Here is a 15816-nt window from a genome sequence, read left to right on the forward strand (position 1 = left end):
ATGCATTTATTCACGTATTCCTTTATTTATTTATTCATGTAATCATTCTCTCACCAAATAATCTGTTGCATGTGTGCAAGGTTATACGACGTGGTGAGATAAATGCAGAGATGAGCAAGTCTCAGTCTCTGTCCTTCAAGGAGCTTATACTTTGACACTTTATACACTGGACACCTGCACAACTAGCTGGAATCCAAGTCACCGTGTGATGTACGCCATATCAAATGCTGTGCAAGGCAGGGAAAGAGAATGTGTAGATTGGGGTGGGGGGAGGGTGGTTAGAGCCTAATGGAAGATGTCTATAGAAAGTGGAATTGGGGCCTGGGGAGAATTTCTGGCAGATGGAGATGGAAGTTGGTAGAATACTCCAGACATAGAAGATCCTTTCAGTGAATGCCTAGAAGTAGGAATCACCAGGTAATCGGGTCAAGTATGAGGCTAAGTTTGAAAGGAACATGAAAGTTTGGGTAGGATTGTATTGGAATGTCATGCTGACAAATTAAGATGATGGAGAGCCTAAAATACACTTCCTTCATCCAGCACCGACATTTACACACACACACACACACACACACACACACACACACACACACAGGCATGCACATGAAAAGTTTTAACTATCAATATATTCAGTTGGAGGGGGAACTCAATAAAGAATCGGATTAAGAAAAAATTATTAGAAAGATTAATCTGCCTGTGTAACCTCAGAGATGAGACAGAAAAAGAAGAGGATATTACAATCGTCAAAATCAACAGTAATAAGAACATGCACTAGTGTAAGAGTCGTGACAATGAAAAAAGATAACAGGAGATACTGAATAAGTAAAGGTGGTGGGATGTAGACACGAACTTGGGAAGAGGAGCAGGGATGAGCCGTGAGAGGGGAGGAAAGGACTGACTACACTGACTTCAGGGTTTTAATTAAAACTATGATACAGAGAATGGATCAAAAACAAGATCCTCCTGTATAGCACAGGGAACTACACTCAGTGTCCTGTGATAAACCGTAACGGAAAAGAACATGAAAAAGAATATGTATAACTGAGTCACTGTGCTGTACACCTGAAACTAACACAACATTGTAAATCAACTCCACTCCAATAAAATAAAGAAAAAAGCTTCTCCGGACAGAGGCGCAAGATTAACCGACTTACAGGGCCTCTGAGCATTTGTGTGTCACCACAAGCACCACCTGGAAACGATAATGTTCATAATTTAATTTTTAACTTAGTTACACTGTATGGGGAGGGTCATTTTGAAAAGCAGAAGGAAGTAGTTCCACACATTCTCATAGATGCAATTTTCTTGGATTTGAGATATTTCCATGAATAAACATATTCGAAAGAGGTTTTTCCACAGAGCAGCAGAGTTACCTATGACAAATAATTATTTCAAATAACAAGCCTAGTTGACGTAGACTTACAGCCAAGAGGTTTCTAAATATTAAGCCCAGAATTTTACCTTCTCTCTTCTCTGCGCATTAAAGAAAAAGACACAGTCTGCACTGATATCAAGAAACTGGAGGAGAATATTACTGTTGCTCCTATTATACGTCAGCTATAAATCATCAGAAACCGAAACAAACTGGGAATTCATCACGAGGGTCATCTCCTCTTTATTTTATTTATCTTGCATTATGTATAGTACAACACCATGCTTGAGGTTTCATTTTGCACTTGCATTTTTCACTTCTGTAGTTTGTGCATGAAGAAGAAATGTTCTACTTTACCTTTCATTAAACCCCATGCTGAAGTTATACGTTTAAAAATTTTTAATTGTTTCTATCTTCACATAAAGACAGCTGCTTCAAAGACATAACAATAAGGCAGAGATAGCAGGAAAGAGATATGTTACTGCTTTTTATTTTCAAATTATATTTTAATTTTCAAATAGCATCTTAAGGTGTATGTTCTCTAAAGGAAGTACATAGTGAATATAAACTGCTAGTAGCTTCAGTTTGATTTCATACAAATAGTATTTTACTTGAGTCTAACTGTAACTGCTTTAACTATTATAGAAGATTACATATCTACTGTATATATACCCACATATACATATGTTATAAACGTAAATGTATATGTTTCAGTCCATAAGGAATATTCACATTATATCAATGAACCACACTGATGCAGGGTTTGCTGATCTTCACGCTCAATCCCTTAATGGCATCTGACAAAAAGTAAGGGAATTAAACAGCTGCAAATGGAACAAAAGCGTCTGCCTTATCGCTGCAACATATCATCGTGATGACTACAGGAAAATTGATCTGCAGCTAAGTAACCACTGGCAAAGGTATGAAGAAGCTACATAAGCTAAACTCATTTGTGAGCCTTGTTTCTGCACAGAGTAGAATTTGGGCTAAGATATCTCCCAAGGGATGTTGAAGGCTGTGGCTTCATAGGTGGGAATTCGGGACGAATGCTCTTTTAGCTGAGTGGCCTCAACCTGTGGTTAGACTTTGTCACGTTGGTTCACTGTGGGGAAGGTGAGTAGGGGTGGTGAGGAAGAAGAAACATATTCTCTTTTTATCCTATTCTTCAAAGGATCTTCCTAAGCAAATCTAAGATGATTTTACCTCAGCCTTTTCTCTTCTTCACAAATGATATATTGTATATAGTAGACCATGCAAAATGATCAAAAATATATAAGCCATGAATTTTAGGATCCATCACTGTATTTCTTATAAAATCAATAGGCTCTTGCAATGGCACATTTTAAGACTAAAATAAAATGCAAATGGAACACAACAAAGTAAAACCAAGCATGGTATCATTTTAAAAATCACCCTTGCAACAATGTACAAGTTATTACATATCATCATGGGAAAGTGAAGTGGTTACACAAGCGAGGACTGATCTTGAGCTATTTCTCAAGAAAAAGTGCAGGCTGTCAGTGGACACGGACATTTGCTCCTTTGACATTCTTTTTCCCACAAATACTGACTATCTAGGGAGCTTTGGAGCTGGAGAATCCTCCTTTTAAGTGCTCATCTTGAGGTAGCTCTCTAGTCTCTTGATGGGGCCTTAACTCTGTCTTCTGCCAAGCCTTGATTGTCAAAGAAAGTGGCACACGTTGCTTACACGCAGGTAGCCAAGGATGCCATCCACTATGTTGAAATGTTCTCATTATAAGGAAAGAAGTTTTGCTCAGTCATTCTTTACTAGCAAAAGCTGGGTTTCATCTGAACTCTCGATTTGCTTTTCTGTGAATCCTGTTTCTTTCTTTGCTTTGACCACCATGCCTATGAAAATTAAACCTGTAGTAAATCTCCATATATGCATTTTTGTGGATTTAGTAGTTTTCTACCCTTCTTTTCATGTGTCCTGATTTTCTCAATTTCCTATTTTATCTGTTTTGAGTGTGTGTACACACATATACACATGTATACCTATATATACGCACACATATATATATACATGAAAAAGGGCTCAAACAATTTAAAAAGGACATAGAAAATTTTCAAATACAAACATGTATCATCCCCTTTACTTGCTTTGTGTTTTGCTGTCTCTTATGCATGACTTGCATTGGGATCCTTTTCCGTACCCTCCCCAGCACACTATGATCAACCCATGGGGGCACTAACACACTCTATTACAATTGTCTGTTTTCTCCTCTGCAGCCTCTGCTCCAGTGGTGCCCAAATAAGGCTGCATCAGACTCACACAGAGGGCCAGGGCCAGTTAAACTAGGGGCTGGGCCCCGCTCCCAGAGCTTCTGATTCAGTATGTCTAAGTTGGGTCCCAACAGTTTGCATGTGAAACAAATTCCCACTTGATTCTGATGCTATGGGTGCAGGGACTATCTTTGGGAACCATGGATTTAGCTGGGTTTCATTTCCTATCCTGTCATTTGTTAAGTGAATTGCAACTAGATGAGAAATTTGAGGTTTCATCAAAGATGAAAACTGTAAAAGACAATTGTATCTTTTATTTCCTCCAATCAAGTTGTCACGTTTGGGAACCCCTGTCCCAAACGGTTTCAGGAGCCAAGAGGAAATTATTTGTACCCGTCGTTCACCCCAGGGTCCATTCTACTGAGTCCAGATCACAGATGTACCACCAAGTGGGCTGCTACCCGAAGTGTGATTCTTATGACACACGTGTCTTCTGGGGGTCAATTTGTTCACCCAAGATTGAGCTGGAAATCAGTGATTCTCAGCCCTAACTGTGCATGAGAATCATCTAGGATGCTTTTATAGATGTGCCTGTGCTGAGACATCGCTTCCAGAGGGATCTGGATGAAGCCCTGGCAGCAACGTTTTTTTTTTTTTTTTAATTTCCCAGGTGAGTCTGATGTGCAGGCCAGACTGAGAGCCACTGGGTGAGGTGAGCTCTCTAGGTCTTTCCAGCTCTACCTGGTAGGATTTTGAGGCTTTCAAGTGCTGAATGGAACCATGACTTCTCAACCATGGGACATTTTGACAGTGTATATGACTTCTATTTCATTCTAGTTATTATTTTTTCTTTCTTTCTTTCCTCCTCCTTAATTTTCTCCCTTGGTACTGGCTGAGAGTGTGGCAGAGCACCTTACTTAACACCCTCGGAGAGCTATGAGCTAGCCTGAACCCCAGAACCCCGAAAATAAAGACACCAGAATTTGTTAAGGTGAGGCTCAGAGGGCCAAACAAGAACAAAGTGGTGCAACTTGGGGAGAAAATAGGGAGGTTTTGATTATTATTTATTAGATAACCATGAAGGAAAGAGGAAAGTTTTTAGTCTAATGTCTAAAGAAAAGGCCATCTCCAAGAAGCTACCCAAACCCAGGACTCCGGGATTATGGCATCTTCAGTCTGCAAAAACATGCAAGCGAGTGGAGGGGAACCAAGAGTCCTCTGGAACAGAGGCGGGAGGAAGGCCATGGTGCTGAGTTTGAGACGCTCAGAGGCCTATGAACGGTAAGGCAACTCCCTGGGGCTGCTCCAGAGCCATTTTAATTTCTGAACCGAATTAGACACTGTATTTAAATTTACCTATGTCTGAGGATGGTTGCAGAAGATTTGAAATGAATGTATAACTACTCTGCAACAGTTACAAGGAAGATGAGAACTCAAATATGGTGATTAAGAATGGAGGGAAAAAAAGTAAAAGAATGGAGGAAATGCTCAAGCTATAAATACATTCTCAGAGACAGATCATGATGTAGTAGCAACAAGCACTGTACCCAATACTCATCAGCATATGTACACAGTGTGCATTTCCTGTTCGCATAAACATATGAATATATGGGTTTAAAAAGGAACTTATGTGACAGAAAGAGGAGGAGGAGGCCTTCAAGATGGCGGAGGAGTAAGACGCGGAGATCACCTTCCCCCCCACTAATACATCAGAAATACATCTACACGTGGAACAGCTCCTACAGAACACCTACTGAATGCTGGCAGAAGACCTCAGACCTCCCCAAAGGCAAGAAAGTCCCCACGTACCTGGAAGGGATTAAGAGCGCTGCTTAAAGGAGCTCCAGAGACGGGCGCGAGCCGCGGCTAACAGCGCGGACCCCAGAGACGGGCATGAGACGCTAAGGCTGCTGCTGCTGCCGCCACCAAGAAGCCTGTGTGCGAGCACAGGTCACTCTACACCTCCCCTCCCGGGAGCCTGTGCAGCCCGCCACTGCCAGGGTCCCGGGATCCAGGGACAACTTCCCCGGGAGAACGCACAGCGCGCCTCAGGCTGGTGCAACGTCACACCGCCTCTGCCGCCGCAGGCCCGCCCCGCATCCGGACCCCTCCCTCCCCCCCCTCCCCGGCCTGAGTGAGCCAGAGCCCCCGAATCAGCGGCTCCTTTAACCCCGTCCCGTCTGAGCGAAGAACAGACGCCCTCAGGCGACCTACACGCAGAGGCGGGGCCAAATCCAAAGCTGAGCCCCGGCAGCTGTGCGAACAAAGAAGAGAAAGGGAAATCTCTCCCAGCAGGCTCAGGAGCAGCGGATTAAAGCTCCACAATCAACCTGATGTACCTGCATCTGTGGAATACATGCATAGACAACCAATCAACCCAAATTGAGGAGGTGGACTTTGGGAGCAACTGTAGACTTGGGGTTCGGTTTCTGCATCTAATATGTTTCTGGCTTTATGTTTATCTTTAGTATTTAGAGTTTAATAACATTGGAACATTTAGTTATTAATTTCGTGGTCTCCTTTTTTTATATATAGATATATATATTTTTTTCCTTTTGCTTTTTTTGTGAGTGTGTATTTTTTTGCTTTTTTTGTGTGATTTTCTCTGTATAGCTTTGCTTTTACCATTTGTCCTAGGGTTCTGTCTGTCCTTTTTTTGGTATACTTTATAGTGCTTGTTTTCATTGGTGGATTTGTTTTTTTGGTTTGGTTGCTCTCTTCTTTCCTTCTTTCTTTTTTAAATTACTTTTTAATTATTTTTAATTTTTAATAATCTTGTCTTTTTATTTTAATAAATTTATTTTCTCTCTTTCTTCCTTCCTCCCTCCCTCCCTCCCACCCTCCCTCCTCTCTCTCTCTCTCTCTCTTTTTCTCCCTTTTCTTCTAAGCCATGTGGTGGACAATGTCTTTGTGCTTCACCCAGGTGTCAGGCCTGTGCCTCTGATGGGGGAGAGCCGAGTTCAGGACATTGATCCACCACAGTCCTCCAAGCTCCATGTAATATCAAACAGCAAAAGCTCTCCCAGAGATCTCTATCTCAACGCTAAGATCCAGTTCCACTCAATGACCAGCAAGCTGCAGTGCTGGACACCCTATGCCAAACAACTAGCAAGACAGGAACACAGCCCCACCCACTAGCAGAGAGGCTGCCTAAAATCATAATAAGGTCACAGACAACCAAAAACACACCACCGGAGGCAGTTCTGCCCACCAGAAAGACAAGATCCAACCTTATCCACCAGAACACAGGCACCAGTCCCCTCCACCAGGAAGCCTACACAACCCACTGAACCAACCTTAGCCACTAGGGACAGACACCAAAACAACGGGAACTACAAACCTGCAGCCTGCAAATAGGAGACCCCAAACACAGTAACTTAAGCAAATGAGAAGACAGAGAAACACACAGCAGATGAAGGAGCAAGGTAAAAACCCACCAGACCTAACAAATGAAGAGGAAATAGGCAGTCTACCTGAAAAAGAATTCAGAGTAATGATAGTAAAGATGATGCAAAATCTTGGAAATAGAAAGGAGGATATACAAGAAACATTTCACAAGGGCCTAGAAAAACTAAAGAGCAATCAAACAGTGATGAACAACACAATAAATGAAATCTAAAATTCTCTAGAAGGAATCAATAGCAGAATAACTGAGGCAGAAGAATGGATAAGTGATCTGGAAGATAAAATAGTGGAAATAAGTACCACAGGGCAGAATAAAGAAAAAAGAATGAAAATAATTGAGGACAGTCTCAGAGACCTCTGGGACAACTTTAAACGCACCAACATTCGAATTATAGGGGTCCCAGAAGAAGAAAAGAAAAGGACTGAGAAAATATTTGAAGAGATTATAGTTGAAAATTTCCCTAATATGGGAAGGAAATAGTCAATCAAGTCCAGGAAGCACACAGAGTCCCATACAGGACAAATCCAAGGAGAAACAACATGCCAAGACACATATTAATCAAACTATCGAAAATTAAATACAAAGAAAAAATATTGAAAGCAGCAACGGAAAAACAACAAATAACACACAAGGGAATCCCCATAAAGTTAACAGCTGACCTTGCAGCAGAAACTCTGCAAGCCAGAAGGGAGTGGCAGGACATATTCAAAGTGATGAAAGGGAAAAACCTACAACCAAGATTACCTAGCAAGGATTTCATTCAGATTCAATGGAGAAATTAAAACCTTTACAGACAAGCAAAAGCTAACAGAATTCACACCAGCAAACCAGCTTTACAACAGATGCTAAAGGAATTTCCCTAGGCAGGAAACACAAGAGAAGGAAAAGACCTACCAAAACAAACACAAAACAATTAAGAAAATGGTAATAGGAACATACATATCGATAATTACCTTGAATGTAAATGGATTAAATGCTCCAACCAAAAGACATAGACTGGCTGAATGGATACAAAACCAAGACCTGTATATATGCTGTCTATAAGAGACCCACTTCAGACCCAGGGACACATACAGACTGAAAGTGAGGGGATGGAAAAAGATATTCCAGGAAATCAAAAGCAAGCCTGAGTAGCAATTCTCATATCAGACAACATGGCCTTTAAAATAAAGAATATTACAAGAGACAAAGAAGGACACTACACAATGATCAAGGGATAAATCCAAGAAGATATAATTGTAAATATTTATGCACCCAACATGGGAGTACCTCATTACATAGGCAAATGCTAACAGCCATAAAAGGGGAAATCAAAAGTAACACAATCATAGTAGGGGAATTTAACTCCCCACTTTCACCAACGGACAGATCATGCAAAATGAAAATAAATAAGGAAATACAAGCTGTAAATGATACATTAAACAAGATGGACTTATCTGATATCTGCAGGACAATGAATCCAAAAATAACAGAATACACTTTCTTCTCAAGTGCTTATGGAACACTCTCTAGGATAGTTCATATCTTAGGTCACAAATCAAGCACTGGTAAATTTAAGAAAATTGAAATCGTATCAAGTATCTTTCCAACAACAACGCTATGAGACTAGATATCAATTACAGGTTAAAAACTAAAAAATACAACTACATGGAGGTTAAACAACACACTAATAAATAACCAAGAGATAACTGAAGAAATCAAAGAGGACTTTAAAAATACCTAGAAACAAATGACAATGAAAACATGACAACCCAAAACCTATGGCATTCAGCAAAAGCAGTTCTAGGAGGGAAGTTTACAGCAATACAGTCCTACCTCAAGAAACAAGAAACATCTCACACAAACAACCTAACCATACAGCTAAAGCAATTAGAGAAAGAAGAACAAAAAATCCCAAAGTTAGCAGAAGGAAAGAAATCATAAAGATCACATCAGAAATAAATGAAAAAGAAATGAAGGAAACAATAGCAAAGACCAATAAAACTAAAAGCTGGTTCTCTGAGAAGATAAACAAAACTGACAAACCATTAGCCAGACTCATCAAGAAAAAAAGGGAGAAGACTCAAATCAACAGAATGAGAAATGAAAAAGGAGAAGTAACAACTGACACCGCAGAAATACAAAGGATCATGAGAGATTGCTAGTAGCAACTATATGCCAATAAAATGGACAACCTGGAAGAAATGGACAAATTCTTAGAAAAGCACAACCTTCTGAGACTGAACCAGGAAGAAATAGAAAATATACACAGACCAATCACAAGCACTGAAATTGAGACTGTGGTTAAAGTCTTCCAACAAACAAAAGCCCAGGACCAGATGGCTTCACAGGTGAATTCTATCAAACATTTACAGAAGAGCTAACACCTATCTTTCTTAAACTCTTTCAAAATATAGCAGAGGGAGGAACACTCCCAAACTCATTCTAGGAGGCCACCATCACCCTGAAACCAAAACCAGGCAAAGATGTCACAAAGAAAGAAAACTACTGACCAATATCACGGATGAACACAGAGGCAAAAATCCTCAACAAAATATTAGCAAACAGAATCCAGCAGCACATTAAAAGGATCATACAGTGTGATCAAGATTCTTCAGTATATGCAAATCAAACAATGTGCTACACCATATTAACAAACTGAAGGAGAAAAACCACATGATCATCTCAATAGATGCAGAAAAAAAAAAACTTTTGACAAAATTCAACACCCATTTGTGATATAAACCCTCCAGAAAGTAGGCATAGAGGGAACTTGTCTCAACATAATAAAGGCCATATATGACAAACCCACAGCCAACATCGTTGTCAATGGTGAAAAACTGAAACCATTTCCTCTAAGATCAGGAACAAGACAAGGTTGCCCACTCTCACCACTATTATTCAACATAGTTTTGGAAGTTTTAGCCGCAGCAGTCAGAGAAGAAAAAGAAACAAAAGGAATCCAAATTGGAAAAAAAGAAGTAAAGTTGTCACTGTTTGCAGATGACATGATATTAGACATACAGAATCTTAAAGATGCTACCAGAAAACTACTAGAGCTAATCAATGAATTTGGTAAAGTTGCAGGATACAAAATAAATGCACAGAAATCTCTTGCTTTCCTATACACTAATGATAAAAAATCTGAAAGAGAAATTAAGGAAACACTCCCATTTACCATTGCAACCAAAGGAATAAAATACCTAGGAATAAATCTATCTAAGGAAACAGAAGACCTATATGCAGAAAACTATAAGACACTGATGAAAGAAATTAAAGATGATTCAAACAGATGGAGAGATATACCATGTTCTTGTATGGGAAGAATCAACATTGTGAAAATGACTCTACTACCCAAAGCAATCTACAGATTCAATGCAATCCCTATGAAACCACCAATGGCATTTTTCACAGAACTAGAACAAAAAAATTCACAATTTGGATGGAAACACAAAAGACCCCGAATAGCCAAAGCAAACTTGAGAAAGAAAAACAGAGCTGGAAGAATTAGCCTCCCTGTCTTCAGACTATACTACAAAGCTACAGTAATGAAGACAGTACGGTACTGGCACAAAAACAGAAATATAGATCAATGGAACAGGATAGAAAGCCCAGAGATAAACCCACACACATGTGGTCACCTTATTTTTGATAAAGGAGGCAAGAATATACAATGGAGAAAAGACAGCCTCTTCAATAAGTGGTGCTGGGAAAACTGGACAGCTACATGTAAAAGAATGAAATTAGATCACTTCCTAACACCATACACAAAACTAAACTTCAAATGGATTAAAGACCTAAATGTAAGGGCAGACACTATAAAACTCTTAGAGGAAAACATAGGCAGAACATTCTATGACATAAATCACAGCAAGATCTTTTTTTGACCCACCTCCTAGAGAATTGGAAATAAAAACAAAAATAAACAAATGGGACCTAATGAAACTTCAAAGCTTTTGCACAGCAAAGGAAACCATAAACAAGACCAAAAGACAACCCGCAGAATGGTAGAAAATATTTGCAAATGAAGCAACTGACAAAGGATTAATCTCGCAAATTTACAAGCAGCCCATGCAGCTCAATATCAAAAAAACAAACAACCCATCCAAAAATGGGCAGAAGACCTAAATAGACATTTCTCCAAAGAAGCTATACAGACTGCCAATAAACACATGAAAGAATGTGCAACATCACTAATCATTAGAGAAATGCAAATCAAAACTACAATGAGGTATCACCTCACACCGGTCAGAATGGCCATCATCAAAAAATCTACAAACAATAAATGTTGGAGAGGATGTAGAGAAAAGGGAACCCTCTTGCACTGTTGGTGGGAATGTAAATTGATACAGCCACTGTGGAGAACAGTATGGAGGTTCCTTAAAAAACTACAAATAGAACTACCATACGACCCAGCAATCCCAGTACTGGGCATATACCCTGAGAAAACCATAATTCAAAAAGAGTCACATCCCCCTCTGCAGCAGCCCCTCCAACCCTCATTCTTTAAGCTGAAATCCTACCACTAGGGTAGAGGTCTGGGAATAGGCATCTCAGAACACCTGTGCCACCCAGAGTCCACGGTGGGGCAGAGGTCAGCGTGCTCGTGAAGGACGGGGCTCAATGCCTCCAGCACAATGCTGCCACCGCCACCGTCCTGTCCTGGCCATGTGACAGCCCACAGCTGACTGGGCAGCAGGCCTGGGTTGGCTGGCTCAACTCTAGCCAAGGCTGCCTGCATACATTTCTCTGGACACCCTACAGCTAATTTTGTTACAACTGCACAGTGGCTGCTGCCATTTTGTATTAAACATTTCGTGGAGCAAAAAAAAAAGAAAAAAAAGAGTCACGTACCACAATGTTCATTGCAGCTCTATTTATAATAGCCAGGACATGGAAGCAAGCTAAGTGTCCATTGACAGATGAATGGATAAAGAAGAAATGGCACATATATGCAGTGGAATATTACTCAGCCATAGAAACGAAATTGGGTTATTGGTAGTGAGGTGGATGGAGCTAGAGTCTGTCATACAGAGTGAAGTAAGTCAGAAAGAGAAAAACAAATACCGTAAGCTAACACATATGTATGGAATCTAAGGAAAAAAAAATGGTTCTAATGCACCTAAGGGCAGGACAGGAATAAAGACACAGACGTAGAGAATGACTTGAGGACACGGGGAGGGGAGGGTAAGCTGGGATGAAGTGAGAGAATAGCATTGACATATATACACTAGCAAATGTAAAATAGATAGCTAGTGGGAAGCAGCTGCATAGCTGCTTCCCACAGGGAGATCAGCTCCGTGCTTTGTGACCACCTAGAGGGGTGGGACAGGGAGGGTGGGAGGGATGTACAAGAGGGAGGGGATATGGGGATATATGTATACATATACCTGATTCACTCTGTTATACAGCAGAAACTAACACACCATTTTAAAGCAATTATACTCTAATGAAGATGTCTAAAAAAAAAAGGAGAGAGGGTGTTTCTCTCTTTTTTTTTTTTTTGCATATTGCCAAACAGATTAGAGAAGGTAATTAGAGGAGGGTTATAGTTCAAAATAACTGTCATCCTGAACACATATTGCTCTTAAATTAGAAGTAGATAAACTTGATCTAATCGCTATTCCTTCTCACTATTTTGCACTTTGCTATGATTGGGCATTTAACAATCTTGGAAATTACCAAAGAAAAGATAAATGTAGCACAGTATAAAGAGCTTTGTAATATGTAGATATTGACTTTTACCTCTGAAGGAGCTTTGTACTTCTATGTACCTTTGCCTGAAGCTTTCTGAGGTTGGAAAATTCCTGCTTGATTCAAATCTACTTTAAGACGTTTTTATAAGCAGAAAAAATTCTGTTTTTTTTCCTTTCTAAATGTACTACTTGTTACATCATTTGTCTACAGAACACATATTCTTTCCAAAAATCAGAGTTACTTGGTTAGCCAAATTAGAAGGTAATGAATCAACCCACTTGGTTTTGGTCATGTAAGATAATTTAACAGTCAAGACAATCAGTATTATTGATGACACTGTCATTTCATTCCTGGAAAGATTATCTCCCAATTCAGAACAATTAGAAAAAAGCCTGCGTGTCTTTCAAAGATAGAAAAAAAAAGATATAAATTGCCATTTCTGCTAGCCTTTCAAGTTTTTTCTTATATGTTTCGTGTGTGTGTGTGTGTGTGTGTGTGTGTGTGTGTGTGTATATATATATATCTCAGTGCCTTCATTTATTGTTTTTGTTCATTCAATATACAAATTACTGAGCTAAATGCTGAAATTCTATGTGAAATCACACCAAACATTTATAACATTAAAATGTGGTGTCATCAATGTTTATTTTTCTGAGAACCTTTACTCTGTGAAATAAAGTAGCATCGTGTATATCTGAATTTTTGCCAAGGACTGCAATGAATTCAATTATTCACTTGGAGGAAAGACATTAGTTTTAAACATTGTACTAGACTAGCAACGCACCTATTTGCAACACACATCCATTTTTCTCATTTTTGATCACATAAATGAAGAGAGGGCCACTTCACCTTTTGCAGCCTGCCTGCTCTAAGTAGCAAGAAAGCAAGAATTGAAAGTGAGACCTTGTGACTCTGTGTCGAGTCACCCCGAGTAACTCATCTCTGGAGGGTCACCAGCAATGTTCATGCCTGTATTTCCTACCAACTCAGCCGTTATTAAAATGAACAGGAGAAAGGTTGTTATTAATTCCTACAAGACTCAGCAAAACAAAGGCAAAGGCATAAGGAAGACAATAAATTCGTGAACTTCCTTAAGAGTCTGTTACCTCTTGGAAATGAATGCTCCTCTTTAGGTCACTTCGGATAAACTTTCTCACCTGAATGTTGAAGACGGTGAACAGCTTATCTTTTACTCATGGAATGGACGTTGACAAAGAATGTCAGTTTCATTTTTTTTTACAGAAAAACTAATAGAAGTAATAGAATATGTAACAAAATTTAAAAAAAATCTACTACTGAGTGAATATAAATCTAGGACTAACAAATAGAAAATAGAAGGACACAGGCTATTAACTATTACAAAGAACTGCTTTCACAATTAGAGGCTCTGGAAGGAAAGAGGCTCCCAGGAAATGGTATGTCCAAGGAAGAGATAATGTAACCAAGCAGGACCCTGTGAGGGCTTCTGGGGATGGACCCCTCCACCATATCCTCTGCTGTAGCTCCTCTCGGAAATACTCGGATAACAGTATCTGATGCACCTTTCCTGAGTCGTTTTACAGATGCTAAAACCACCACCAAATGGAAGAAATTAATTACTTGACAACCATGAGCACGTAGCCCCCAGACCTACTGGCACTAAAGATCGATAATGTTAAGCCCCGTGACACCACCCAGTTACTTCACCGCCAACCAATCAGAGAACTGCGCGGGAGCTGATCACATACCCTGTGACCCACTCCCTCGCCTTGACTTAAAAATGCTTTGCTGAGACATACTGAGGAGTTCGGATTTTGAGCACTGGCTGCCCCGGACTCCTTGCTTGGCGTCTGCAATAAACGCTGCACTTTCCTTCGTCACAACCCGGTGTCAGTAGACTGGCTTTACTGCGTGCAGGACAGCAGACCCAAGTTTGGTTCGGTGACAATAGATAATAAGAGTGCTGATATTCAAGGATCCTCAAAGAGCAAACTGGAAAGTGACCTGGATGGTCCATGAATCTATGAACCCAGTCTTCCCAATGACCGTCATAATTGCCTAAAAGGGGAAGGTAAAGAGAAGTATGCTTTTTCCTCTAAATACATATTTAGAGAGAAAAACTACTCAGTGAAATGTTATTTTGCTTTAAAAATCTTAATTTGTAAAGCATATTTGTCTTAGTTTTTATATTTCAAAATGTAAATTCAAAATGTAAATGTGAAGTGTGTCCCTGGGGACACATAGGGATAAATACATGACACTGTGCTAAGTGTGAAACCTGGCTATTTCATGATGTCACTCCTTTAGGTCCCTGTTCAATTGCCCTCCTTTGGTCATATCTGCATTTAAACGACGAGCTGCAGAGGGAAATTGCACTTCCTGCAGCTGTGGCCCCATAAACTCAGTTATGAGACTCGGCAGCACTTTCAATGTGCTTTTCTCTCGTTATTCTTAGCACTGCCAGACTTAGAATAAATACACAGGATGCCCAGTAAAATGTGAATTTCAGATAAACAACGAATACTTTTTACCGTATGAGTGTGCCCCAGTGACAAACTATTTGTTGTTTATCTGAAATTCAAAGTTCCCTAGATGTCTGACCCTGCAAAACTCCCTCATTCTACAAGGTCATAAAAAGAAAATTTTATAATCTGTAGATCTGCATTTGTTCACATCTACCGTTTCCTGGTTTTCTTCCATTGGAAAGAAAGACACACGTATTTTCCTCACCACAGTGATCCTTCTATTTTGGGCTCTGGGTCCCATCCTTTTCTACCTTCCCTGTGGGACCTCAATAAATAAGCAATCCCCCCAGTTCCCTGCATCTTCAACTTCTTTGAGCCCAAGGGTTCTCTAAATAAAAAGCACAAACAGGCCCCCCAATTCCTCTCTCCCTCCACCTGGTCTACTCTCTCTTTCCTTCACACAGTCCAGGGTTTCCACCTGCTCCTTTTCCTTTCCCAGGGCCATTAAATGTTGCTGTTCCATGGGGCTCCCCGTGCCCTCATCCTCTCAGTTTGCGGTTTTCTCTGGGAGATCTCGCCAATCACCACCTATCGGCTCAAGACTCCCTAGTCTTCATCTAAAGTTGCAACGCCACTTCTGACCTCTAGACCTATATATGTCTCTTTGATATCTC

The 15816-nt window shown here is 40.1% G+C and overlaps 1 protein-coding gene across 2 annotated transcripts in view; it reads right to left on the reverse strand.

Moving 5' to 3' along the window:
• The window catches only part of MARCHF1 (membrane associated ring-CH-type finger 1), a 321593-nt gene that overhangs the window by 61837 nt on the left and 243940 nt on the right, over positions 1-15816 (reverse strand). The window lies entirely within an intron of this gene.

This window comes from Phocoena phocoena, chromosome 5, assembly GCF_963924675.1.
Source record: "Phocoena phocoena chromosome 5, mPhoPho1.1, whole genome shotgun sequence".
Lineage (NCBI taxonomy): Eukaryota > Metazoa > Chordata > Mammalia > Artiodactyla > Phocoenidae > Phocoena > Phocoena phocoena.